This window comes from Antechinus flavipes, chromosome 3, assembly GCF_016432865.1.
Source record: "Antechinus flavipes isolate AdamAnt ecotype Samford, QLD, Australia chromosome 3, AdamAnt_v2, whole genome shotgun sequence".
Classification (NCBI taxonomy): domain Eukaryota; kingdom Metazoa; phylum Chordata; class Mammalia; order Dasyuromorphia; family Dasyuridae; genus Antechinus; species Antechinus flavipes.
Genome location: NC_067400.1, coordinates 388,244,040 through 388,256,711, shown reverse-complemented (window position 1 = coordinate 388,256,711; position 12,672 = coordinate 388,244,040). Strand labels below are relative to the sequence as shown.

Sequence of the window (12,672 nt, the reverse complement as noted above, 5' to 3'; positions counted from 1 at the left end):
CTCAGGTCCTCCTGACTTCAAGGCTGGTGCTCTATCCACTATGCCACCTAGCTGTCCCTCATTCACACTTCTAAAAGTGTGCAAGATTATTCATAATTTACCAAAGGAATGTCACAAAGTCTGAACAAGGAAAAAAAGTATCAGTTTTATCTTTGAGACCAAAATATGGAGAAATTAGTGTTAAAATATTAAAATTCAACCTTAAATGAGAATATTGTCACTCTTCCCCAATTAACAAAAGATCAGATTCTTTAAACCATAAACCTAATGTTATTTGTTTAATTTGTAATCTACAATCCCAGTCATTAAGCCAATATCATACAATACTTTAAAGTAAAACATCACTCTCAAAGAAAAAAGTGCCTAATTTTAATTTTTAAAATTGCCCCCCAATTGCCTTTGGGGGGATGAGAGAATGAGATTTAAGTTTTCCAGGAACAAAAGTAAAAATTCTTAATAGTTATCCTTTTCAAGTGTTATTCTGAGGCCAAAATTCTCCATATTTGTTAGATATAAAGAACAAGAGTGTTCTAAACAGGAATTCTAAGGGACTAATTAAGGCCCCTTTTAAAATACTATGGAAAAAAGCCTGGAATTCTGGTTCTGGAAGAAAATTGATTTGACTATAAAAAGAGGAATCTTGATGCCTTCATGGATAGGCAATCCTAGAATTTTCTCTTCTTTTTGACTAAGCCTCTCAATTCATTATTATAGGGAGTTTCTTATGAGCAAATTTCTTCTGCTGATACAGATTGGGATTTATTCTGAAATTGTGGTCTTAAAGAATTACCTGAAATAAAATGGATAAATTTTATTACATAAAAATAAATAGGTTTTGCACAAACAAAACTAATGGAGCCAAAAATAAAAGGAAAGGAGAAAAGTGAGGGATAATTTATAGCCTGTTCTCTGATAAAGGCTTCATTTCTCAAATATATAAAGCATGAAGCCAACTTTATTTTTTTTAAAAAGCCATTATTCATTTATTAAATGGGCAAAGGATATGAACAGGTAGTTTTTTGAATGAAGAAATCAAAGCTATCATTAGTCTAAAAAAATTCTCTAAATCTCTATTGACTTGAGAAATTAAAATTAAAACAACTCTGAGGTATCGCTTTACACCTATCATATTTTGCTAATATGACAGAAAAGGAAAATTAAAAATACTTGTGCACATGTGAGAAAATAAATGGAGCTGTGAACTGGTCCAAACATTTTGGAGAACAATTTTGAACAAGGTCCAAAAAGCTATAATCCAGAAAGACCACTAAGTTAGTCTGTATCCCAAAGATAACAGAGAAGCAGTCCTGCTTCCTGCTTCCTACTTCCTGGTATAAAACCCACCTGATCATAGTTTGCTAATATTTTATTTAACATTTTTGCATCAATATTATTAGTGAGATTGGAGTGTAATTTTCTTTCTGTTTTGGCCCTTCTTGGTTTAGGTATCAGTACCATATTAGTATCATCAACTGATGTGATGAGCTTTGTTATTATTGTGTTAAAGAAATGATGAGCAAGATAATTTCAGAAAAACTTAGAAAGATGTAAATGAACTGATGCAAAGTGAAGTTAACAGAACCAATAGAACATTGTATACAATAATGGCAAAACTGGCAGGTTGTTAAAGGTTTCATAAATTAAGCACTGATTTCATTCACTAAAAGGAGTTAGAAGCAAGCATACTGATTTTATAAAATAAAACTAGTGAATTATAGTAAGGCAGAGTGAAACAGGTTAAAATGTATATTCTTATATCATTTCTAAGTAGGACAATGTTGAATGTTAGTCAAGCTATACATCTTTCACATAAGAGTTTCAAGTCAAAAAAAAAAAAAAAAAAAGAAAGAAAGAAAGAAAAAAATAGTTTAAAGCCTCCTGGCTTGGAAGCATAGAGATGAAAAATTTCCACACATCCTTCAATAACTATATTTTCGAAGGAAGCAATTAGATGATAATAAAATTAACTGGAGTACCTGTACCATTTGACATATCATTTGGTCTTTTATGATGGATTTAGTGCTGTGAAATTTCCTGTGACAGCTCCAAAGGCAGGGGATTCATTGTGAAATTAAGAGACATAGAGCAGCAGAAGCAGCAAGATATCCAAAGATTTCTCCCTCCAATTACACCAATAACTAGGGCTTAACAGGGTCATTCAATCTCCATATTCATTCATTCCTTCCACATTGCTTTATGGGATAGAATAATTCCCTTGAGTTCTCTGAGAATTCCCTTTAAAAAAACACACACACACAAACTTTTTTTTTAGTCAGAGTCTTTGATATCTACATAGAATGAACTCTATTTATAACAACAAATCATTAACTAGCCATGGTTAAGTACCTATTATGTACTGAGCACTGTACTAGATATTAGCAATATAAATACAAAGAAGGAAATAATTCCTGTAGCTTTAATGAGTTGGGGGTTAAGCAGATAAGGAGAGATGACTCACCTGTGATAAAATCATGTTTTAATAAATTATTGTTATATCTAGTTTGTTCTACTTCACAGGATATGATTTGACCCTAGTTATATGAAAGGAAACATGACATACTAAATAGTTAGACTTGAAGCAAGGATGACAAATTTAAATCCTGCTTCAGGTATTAAATTTTCTGACCCTAAACAAAGCACTTAACTTTCCTCAGCTTAATTTCTTCTTTAGTAAAATGAGGATAGTAATAAAATTTATTTCATACTGTTGGTATGAAGTCATAAATAGTAATATATGCTAAGGTTTTTGCAAGTCTTAACATGTTATGTAAATATCAGCTATTAAATATCTTGATCAATGTAACAATGATGTGCTGCATAGTATTTTCTTTTTTTTTCCCCAGTTATGTAAAATGGTGTATATTGTGCTTAAGTATTAATGGGAGACATATTTTTAAATAAGTGCTTAATAACAAATTTATGGTCTTACAAAATGTCATTTAAACTAGATGGTCTAAGTTGATTAGTTTTCTTGGACCTATGGAAATATTGTTTTCCCCAAACCAATAAAATCAATGTATTGAATCACCAGTTCCATTGTATAAATAACATCAAAATAAGTGAGTCTCTTTTTTGAAGAACTTTTCCTGACACATCTTTGTGATGACCGCATATTTAAAATCAGCTGGAGTCAGGAATTCAGGTTAAGGGAAAAATCAACAATCTTTATTCTAAGTAGAGGTGAAGAAGTATTGAGATAGCAATATGGGTAGCTGTGACAGGAAGCCCTCTAGCAGAGGTTAAGGGGGATTGCAGGTAAAAAGGGGATCGGAGACGAAGGGCGGTCGGGATAGCAATGCGAGCATTTGTGTCAAGACGCCAACCAGCAGTCTCTCTTTCCGCTTCCCTCTCCAATCCCCTGCCTCCACCCACTAAAATCGTCATTTCCTATACAACACATCAGGATTTGCACAAAGAGTGGGCGGGGGCCATTCTTTCTCCAAGCATATATATTAATAGAGTATGGTCCAATTACTATTTAGCCTCACGTGCTTGGGACCTCAGTGCATCAACTCAAGCCTCAGCCCATTACACATCTTTAAATATGATCTGAACTGGATAAAAAATTTTTGAAATTGCTAACTATAGCTACATAGTCTATGTGATCTATACTCACTGTTTCTGTTTTAGTTAGTTAAGTTCTTAGATTATTTTCTTCAATTCATTGTACAGGACAAGCAAAAAACTTTCACCTATGCCTCTAAGAACATTGACTAGGAGCCTTAAAGAAATCTTTGCTACTCTCATCTTGAATGATCTTCCTCCATTACTCAATCATCCCAGGATACTTGATATCAATTCCTTTGTGCCCTGACTGCATCTAGGTATATATCAAAGGGATATGAGCCTAGCAGTCACTGTGTGTAATTATCCAGCTCATCACAATATGATTGTTCTTCTGATGATGGAGCATATCTTTTTTCTGTATCATAGATTCCAAAGTAGGCTTTTCCACAGATACTAATACCCTGCATTGAGATATTGGAATTTTGAAACAAGCCACAAATTCTATTAGATTTGGTTATTTTTACAAGGCACTTTTCCAGGTCTTTAAACTCTCAGGCCAGATTTTCCAACATCAAATGCCAAGTAGATTCTCACAAAATTCAAGAGGTAGACAAAACAGAGAGAAGTGATTCCAGTTGTACTACAAAATTCAAGATTACCAGCAAAATACTTCTTAAACTCTTCCCCTAAATATACCGATCCTTAAAGGGAAAGCTAAGGACCTGAGTGGGGAAATAGCTGATGATATTTGCTATTACTCCACCAGAAGAGATTCTGTTCCTTTAGGTTTCAGACTATATAATCTTTTCTACTTTGGTACTTATCATCAGCAATTTGTTTACCTTCATGCTGTTGCAATAGTAGTTTGAATCTCTCAATGACAGTCACCTGTCTTGGAATTCCTTAGTGAAGATGACCTGTTTCATCATGGTTACAGAGAAGGTAGATGAAGAGTCAGAGGCAAAGATTGGGTGTAAAATGGGCAAAATCTAGAAAGAGTTAGTGTTGCCACTATATATTTTCCAGTCAGTTCTATGACCTGTTCATAGAGATCTTTGGTCTGATATTATTTAATTCACTATTTAATTTGGTGACTAAAAATAGTATGGCTACATACATATGAGAAGTGAAGAGAGGGAAGGAGGGAAGAAGAAGGAGAGCTTGTTTCTATCTATATCTATCTATAGATAATTTCTATCATGGTATTGTCAATTCAAGAAATTTGTTGATTTTTCTTTCAGATTAATCCTTTCACTACTTACTCTCATTCAAAGTCAGTAGTGGATAAATGTTAAAAAATAAAATTATAAGCATAAATTAAACAAAAATCTGATAGATGTTTAAAATAGCAGCACTTAAAGATAAGTAAAATAAGGTATGTGTAGTAATTGTTTAAAAATTAGAATGGATTCATTAAATGAGTTTAAAGCAATCAGCATTCCTGATAAATTAGACTCTATCATCTGTTTCTGGGAATTGCCCACAAATTCATAGATAAATGATCTCTCTTGTTTTAAAAACTTTTAGAATAAATAAAATGGATCATTTCTATTTTAAATGCTTTAAAATGTGAGTAGACTAGTGATTCCAATTTTTTTAAAAAATACAACCTGCATGAATACAGAGAGGACTGGTGAGACTTACATGAACTGATGCTAAGTGAAATGAGCAGAACCAGGAGATCATTATACACTTCAACAACGATATTGTATGAGGACATATTTTGATGGAAGTGGATTTCTTTGACAAAGAGACCTGAGTTTCAATTGATAAATGACGGACAAAAGCAACTACACCCAAAGAAAGAACACTGGGAAACGAATGTGAACTATCTGCATTTTTGTTTTTCTTCCCGGGTTATTTATATCTTCTGAATCCAATTCTCCCTATGCAACAAGAGAACTGTTCAGTTCTTCAAACATATATTGTATCTAGGATATACTGCAACATATCCAACATATAAAGGACTGCTTGCCATCTAGGAGAGGGGGTGGAGGGAGGGAGGGAAAAAAAATCGGAACAGAAACGAGTGTCAATATAAAGTAATTATTAAATAAAAATTAAAAAAAAAATACAACCTGCATATAAAACTTTTTAAGAATATTTTTAGATTTAGAACTAAAGCATATGCAGCACAATTTATCTTCTTAAGTCAATTAATGATTTTTCAAGAGAAAGTAGTTTGCCAATGTTTACATATGATGTCTTAATTAAAATTCATTTTCTATTAGGTCTATTTTGAACAAGGATTTCAATTTCTCTCTTTTTTCTTCCCTCTTGTTTCTTTTGTTTCCTTACTTATATAAAATTAATAAATCTATCTGAGATTATAGAAATGCATTATTTACTTCAATAGCCAATATGTAATTTTATCATATTTGAATATCACAATAATTAGCACTTACATAGTACCGTGTTTCCCTGATAATAAGACACTGTTTTATTATTTTTTTGGAGAGAAAAACACCAGAGGGCTTATTTTCAGGGGAGGGCTTATTTTAATGCTCTCTATGGCATCAGCAAGCAAATCACTGGGGAAGAACAGGATGACGCGCTCACTGCTGCAGCTCTGATTGGATGCAGCTCGGAGCATGGCGTGCGTTTCACGGAGGGGGAGGGGAAGAGGGGGAGAGGAGGGGACGGTGCATACAGAGGGCACCGTAATGTAGCGTGTAGTACAGGGGATCACCTTCACTACAGTAGCAATCTCAATAGGGCTTATTTTCGGGGGAAGGCTTATTTTAGAGGAATCTTACACAGTAAGGGGAGGGCTTATTTTAGGGATAGGTCTTATTATCAGGGAAACACGGTATTCTAGGGGTCACAAAGGGTTTTACAAATATAATCTTATTTTATATTCACAACAACTCTAGAAGGAAGATAATGTTATTATTCCATACTTTACAGATAAAGAAACTGTGACTTAGGAAGGTTAATTGACTTGCCATGGGCCATATGGCTATTAAGTGTCAGGGGAAGGATTGAAACTTAGATCTTTCTGACTCATGGTCAAATATTTTATCTAATATAATGCATAAATGAGTTATTCCATCTAGCTAAAAAGAAAAGTTCATCTGGCATAAAACACGTGTTTACATATAATAAGAAAAATAACTTTAATATGCCCAAAGTTGTTGACAATCCATTTAAGGAAGATGCCAGAATTACAAAATCTCTGATACTTTAAATACCTTCTTACAAACACACCCATTTTTACCATCACAATATGATTTCAAAACTCAGATCAGTCCCTGTCTTCCTTGAATACCACAATGGAAAATGATCTCTTCGTTGTTGAATGTCAATTTGATCTGTCTCTACCACTCATATGATATATAGTGACTTGTACTATATTTTTTGAGTGCTCATCTTAACCACCCAACTAGATCATTATCAATGAGAAGCTGTGTCTAATCATTCCTTTGTCATTATGCCTTATGATTAGTAGATACTCAAATATTTGTTAAATCAACCCATTAGCAAACATTTATTAAGTGCCTACTGAGTATTAGCTATTGTGCTAGGCACTGTACATGCAAAGATAAATGTGAAATAGTCACTGACATCAAGGTACTTCCATTCTGTAGAGGGAGACAACAAGAATGAATGAGTGAGTGAAATAATTAATTAATTTTACTTGATTATTTTTTGTCTTTAAAAAAATAGATGCAGAAACCTCTACTAAATCCCCTTTCATTTTCTCTATCATCATGGCATGGAGGTGACTAGTGTTTTCAGAAGCTGTGGAGATTTGGCAAGTTATACTAAATTGGCATTATTTTTAAGAATGGGCACAATCTGAAAAAAATTAATTTAGATAGATTCACATTTAAATAATAACTAATATCTATCTTATAAAAATTATTCTCAAGAATAGATAACAAAGACATTGTATAAAACTCTTTTCATATCACAAACAAAGTCCTGATTTTCAAATCAGAAAGAGAAAGGTGGTCGCAGATTTAACTTTAATAAATATAAATGTAAAAAAATCTTAAATAAAATCCTTATCTGTAGATATGTATTAAATATATTCAGAAATAACTTAATATGATCAAGTTGGATCATACTAGGAATATAAGAATGATTCCACATGGAATGTATGGGCACAAGATTATTTTCTATCTCTAACTATGCAAAACTATATCTTATATGTACACCTATATAGTATAAACCTCATTAATTCTTCTTCAAAGCTGGCCTACAAAAATTAATCTTGTACAACTTTTAGAAAATTTCTAGCCTAGCATCTCTTGAAAGAAGTGGGGGGGGGGAAGTATTTAATAAATGAAATAAGCATCTTCTTGCTTATTTTTTTTAGTACCCTGGCTTAAAAGTAGTGTAAGAATCCTTAATGTTTATATAGAACTTTAAAATTTATTTAGGATTCAACTCAGCTAAAGTTTATTGTTTAGCTAGTGAAATTGGTATTAACCTCTCAGACAAACATAGCTTAAAAAGGAGGAAACCAAGCCTCTATTAAAAAGGTTAAGTGATTTGCCCAGTTCATTCAACTTAAAAATATTAGAACAAGAATTCATTCTCAGATATCCCTAACTCCAGACCCAATTCTCCTTCTACTGTACTATTTGGGAGAAGTTAGAAGAAATGACCTTCACCAAAACCTTAATCTTATTCCCCTAGCTTATTCTCCCTCGCTATACCTAGTTCTGTTTTTAAATTTCTAATTAATATTAATAATTACTTTTAAACTAATATTAGTAGCACCTATCTCCAAGAGTTGTTGCAGGGTCAAGTAATATTCATCAAGCACTTGACACATAGTAGACATTTGTTTAATGTTTGTTTCCCCCTTCCTTCTGTAATTTATAGTCTTAAGTGAACATTGACATTAGAAACTTGTGGTTTTCCCATAATCACAACAATAGCATACGTCAAAGGAAGAACCTAAATTCAGGTCCTTTTAACTCAAAGAAAAAGCTCCTATTTCTACTCCTTTGCTAGTATAACTCTGTGAGAACAGGCTAATTTCGGGGGAGGGAGGAACTAAGAAAACAAATTAGACTGTGTCTATCAAAATATTGAAGCAGACTTCAAATTGATCCTGTAAAGAGAATTGAGTAAGACTGCCTCAGGAAGTCATTGACTCTGAGCAGAGCCCGAAGATACATTAAACAAAATGACAAGTCATATAAATTTCTCAAGCTCTTGACATTTATTTCACAAACTCTAGGTGAACCTAGATACTCTAACAGAATTAAATTATTATAAACAATTTCCTGTCAGAAAAAATAGTCCTAATTTAACACCAAATAACAATGTAACTAAGCACTGGATGGTAGCTTTAAGATTAGAAAAGCACTTCCTTACTTTCCATTATGCAATTACAAGACAACTAATTCTTTTATGGACTAGAATGAGTTTGAAGACTTCTTCTTATCCACTACTGCAACAATAATTGAGTTTACTGAGGAAGTAAATTATGCCATTGTCAATAAGAAAATTGACAGCCCAATTTTTTTTAACCTTAGTGGCTAGTCAGAAAGTGTTATGGCATAGAAAAGTACCTGGCACAGAACATTAAAAATCCTAGCAGGCTACCATCCTAGGAAATCTTATGGTTCTGTCAGTTCAAATGTGTTTTATAAGCTCTGTCTACTTCTGGATTAGCTTTCAGCATCAAATCATATTGTGAAAGTTTGTAAAATGAATATGATTCAGTTATTTACAAGTTATTACAAGGATGTACAATTCAGGACCTCAGACAGTAACATGCTTAATTGGTACAAAGAAGAAGATAACAGAACTTTTTTTAATCATATTGAATTATATATAAAGAAAATAAACTCCAGAAAAGTTAAGTTGTCTAAAGTCATATAGGTCGCTTGATCAATAAATGTTTAATTGCTTACTCTGTGTCAGACATTGTGCCATGCACTGAGGATATATAATGCTTGGCTTTGTACATTCTGATAAAGGAGACAACAAATAACTTGGAATATACAAGATATATGTAAAGTGTAAAAAGCCTAGAGTGACAGATTGGAGCCAGATCATGAACAATTTTAAATGCCAAAGAATTTTGTATTTTATTCTAGAGGCAATAGAGAGCCACTAGAGGTTCTTAAATAGGAATCAGATCTGAATTTTAGCATAATGGCATCACACCCTATTTACATAGGGGACATTAATACATTTATTAGGAACACAGTGGTCTACATTTTAATTTATATTAAAGATTACATTAAATATCATAAAATATAATATCAAAATGAAATGTCATCCATATTTTTCTATACTTATTTTGATAATTATTTCCCAATTGCAATTTAATATGATTCTGTAGTATTCTAAGTGTTGTGGCCAGTACTTGACAAGTCTCTGCTTTAGAAATATCATTTTGGAATGAAGGACAGAGTGGAGAAGGGAGAAAAATTTGAGGCAGAAAAACTAATTATAAAGCTTTTATAATATTCCAGAAGAGAGATAATGAGGACCTAAATAAAATAAGGTTAAAGCCATTGGTGTAATGAGAAGGGGTCATATACTGTGGAATTAGAAGCAAAATTTGGCAAATAAATGGATAGGTGGGAAGAAGGAAAATGATGGGGATGACACTAAGATTGAAAACTTGGATAAAGGATTGTGGTACCCTTAACAGAAATAGGGAAGTTCAAAAGACATTTCTGTTTTAAGACATATTCAGCTTATTATCTGTAGAACATCTAATTGGAAATACCCAATCTGGTATTATAGGAATAGAATCCAAGAATAAATCTAGGACCAGATTTCTGAATCTTAGAGTCAATATATAGAAATGATAATAGAATTCATACATGCCAATGAGAAAAGTAAGAGGGAAGGTATAAAGATAGGAAAGAAGATCACTTAGTATTTGGGATATGTTACAATTAAAAGGTGAGAGAGAGATGCTAATCCAGCCAAGAAGACAGGAGAGAAAATATCCCAAAGGAGAGAATGGTCAACAATGCCAAATGCTAAAAAAAAAATTAAAAAGAAAAAAAAGGTCAAAAGAAAAAGCCATTACATTTGGCAATTAAGAGACTACTGATAACTTTGGAGGGAACAAGTTCATTTTAGTGATGAGGTCAGAAACTGTCCTATAAAGGGTTGAAAAATGAATAATATGAGAGAAAATGGAAGATGTACTTACCATCTAATAACTCTATTAGACTAAAAATTTTAAATATTCAGGAAAAATATATTTTGCTGAAATAATAACTAAGCTTTTATTGTACTTTAAGATTTGTAATGCAGTAAATATATTAAAAAGCTACATATATATGTATATATATATATATATACACATATGTGTGCAAAAAATGTCATTTGATGTATATTGGGCTATGGTATAATCGCATCTCATAGGTAAGAAAAATAAACTTGAAAAAGGATTAACTGATTTGCCCAGGGTCACCAGGCTCATGTCTGAGGTAGGATTTGAAATCAGGTTTCCCTGACTATAGATCCAATATTCTATCAACTGTATCTCATGAAGATAAATAGGCAAAAAGGGAAAATCAAACAATATTTTTTACATTAGTAACCTTTTCAATAGACACATTATTTTCAGGAAAAAAAATTGATTTATCTCAAATCTAAGGATAGCTAGAGCTGCTTTATCCTATATATCAACAGTAAATAATAATAATGTAGTCATAGATAGCATTTACATAGTGCTTTAAAGATTGAAAAACATTTTATGTTTTCTCATTTGATCTTTTGAACTTGAATGCTTCACTTAGAACTATATAAAAGTTCTGGTAAAGAAATTCTTCTTGAACAAAGTGTGAACTCTAATACAAAGAAGGATGGAGAACCAAGTTGAACATTGAATTCACCTCAGGAATCACCTTTAAAGTTTCTGAGGCAGTATAATGAAAGAAAAGATAGAGGAAATTCACCAAAAACAATCTCCTAGAGAACAGGAGAGATTAAGGTAAGATTGTTTTTCCCCCCAGTTGCCCAGGACCTTTTTTGAGCTGTTCTCTGGATTGAAACTAATGTGATATTTGCCATCTGCTGTTTATCCTCCCCCTAAAATAGATTCACTGAAATTGACTTTAGAGACCCCCAGAAATAGTGGCTGAAACCAAAAGAATTGTGCTTTCCCAAAGTGTCTAATAAGATTCACATTAGAATGTAGCAAAATCAATTCTTTTTGGCTTCTGTAAAGTAAGTATCCATCATCTTTTTACTCCCAAATTGACTTATTTTACCAACTTCCTATTGCTGTTAATGGCACCACCAATATTCCAATTTCCCAAAGCAAAACTTTTGACCTCACTCTTGTCATTGACTCTTAATCAATAAGCATTTATTAAGCACTACTACAAGAGTTAGTAAGGGTGCAAATACAAAGTATGAATTAATTACTACTTGCAAATGGCTTACAATCTGTGATTTTTTTTTAATATGTCCTTACTCAACATTACTAGTGATACTCTAACCAGATCCTCACATTCCTCCAAATATATATTACTGCAACAGTCCCATAAGTAATTTTTCCATGCTCCAGTTTCTCTCTCTTTAAATATATCCTTCAGCTTAATATTTCATTGATACCACTTGAATCAATTGATCATTTCAGTTTCATGTTCAAGTGCTTTAAATGGTTTCCCATTACCTATGACATTAATTTTAAACTTTTGCTGTCAGTCAAAACCCAACCCTACTTAAATGTCCTGATTTCTCAGCACTTTTTAATGATTTTTTGCATCAGTCCAGCACATCTTATTGTCTGTTCCTCACGTACACCATACTAACTTCTTCATTCAATATGGAGATGTCTTTTCTTCTTCTCCTCTCTGCCTATCAATCTACCTGTCTATCTCACACCTATCTATCAAAGCCCCATTCAAGTCCCATGTTCTTCATGGAGCCATCTAGATATACTCCATCTACAGTGATCTCTCCATTTTTGAATTCCTAGTTCATTAAATTTTTGAACAGAACACTTAGCACTTAATTATATTGTGTCCTATGATATTTTCTTATTATTTCTTGTGTGCTAATCTTAATCTCTTCAAGTTGGTTACAAGAATCTTTAGGACAGAGACTATTTCTTATTCTTCTCTGTACCTTCTATACTATTATCCCAGAGGGTGGTTCATAGAACCTGCTTGGAAAATATGTTGACTGATTGACTTATAGCTCTGACAGTTGTCATCAGATCTTCTAACT

The 12,672-nt window shown here is 32.6% G+C and overlaps 1 pseudogene; it reads right to left on the bottom strand.

Annotated features, from left to right (window-relative positions):
* Positions 1 to 3,642: 3,642 nt before the first annotated feature.
* LOC127557276 (ADP/ATP translocase 3-like) lies at positions 3,643 to 8,845 on the bottom strand (annotated as a pseudogene).
* Positions 8,846 to 12,672: the final 3,827 nt, after the last annotated feature.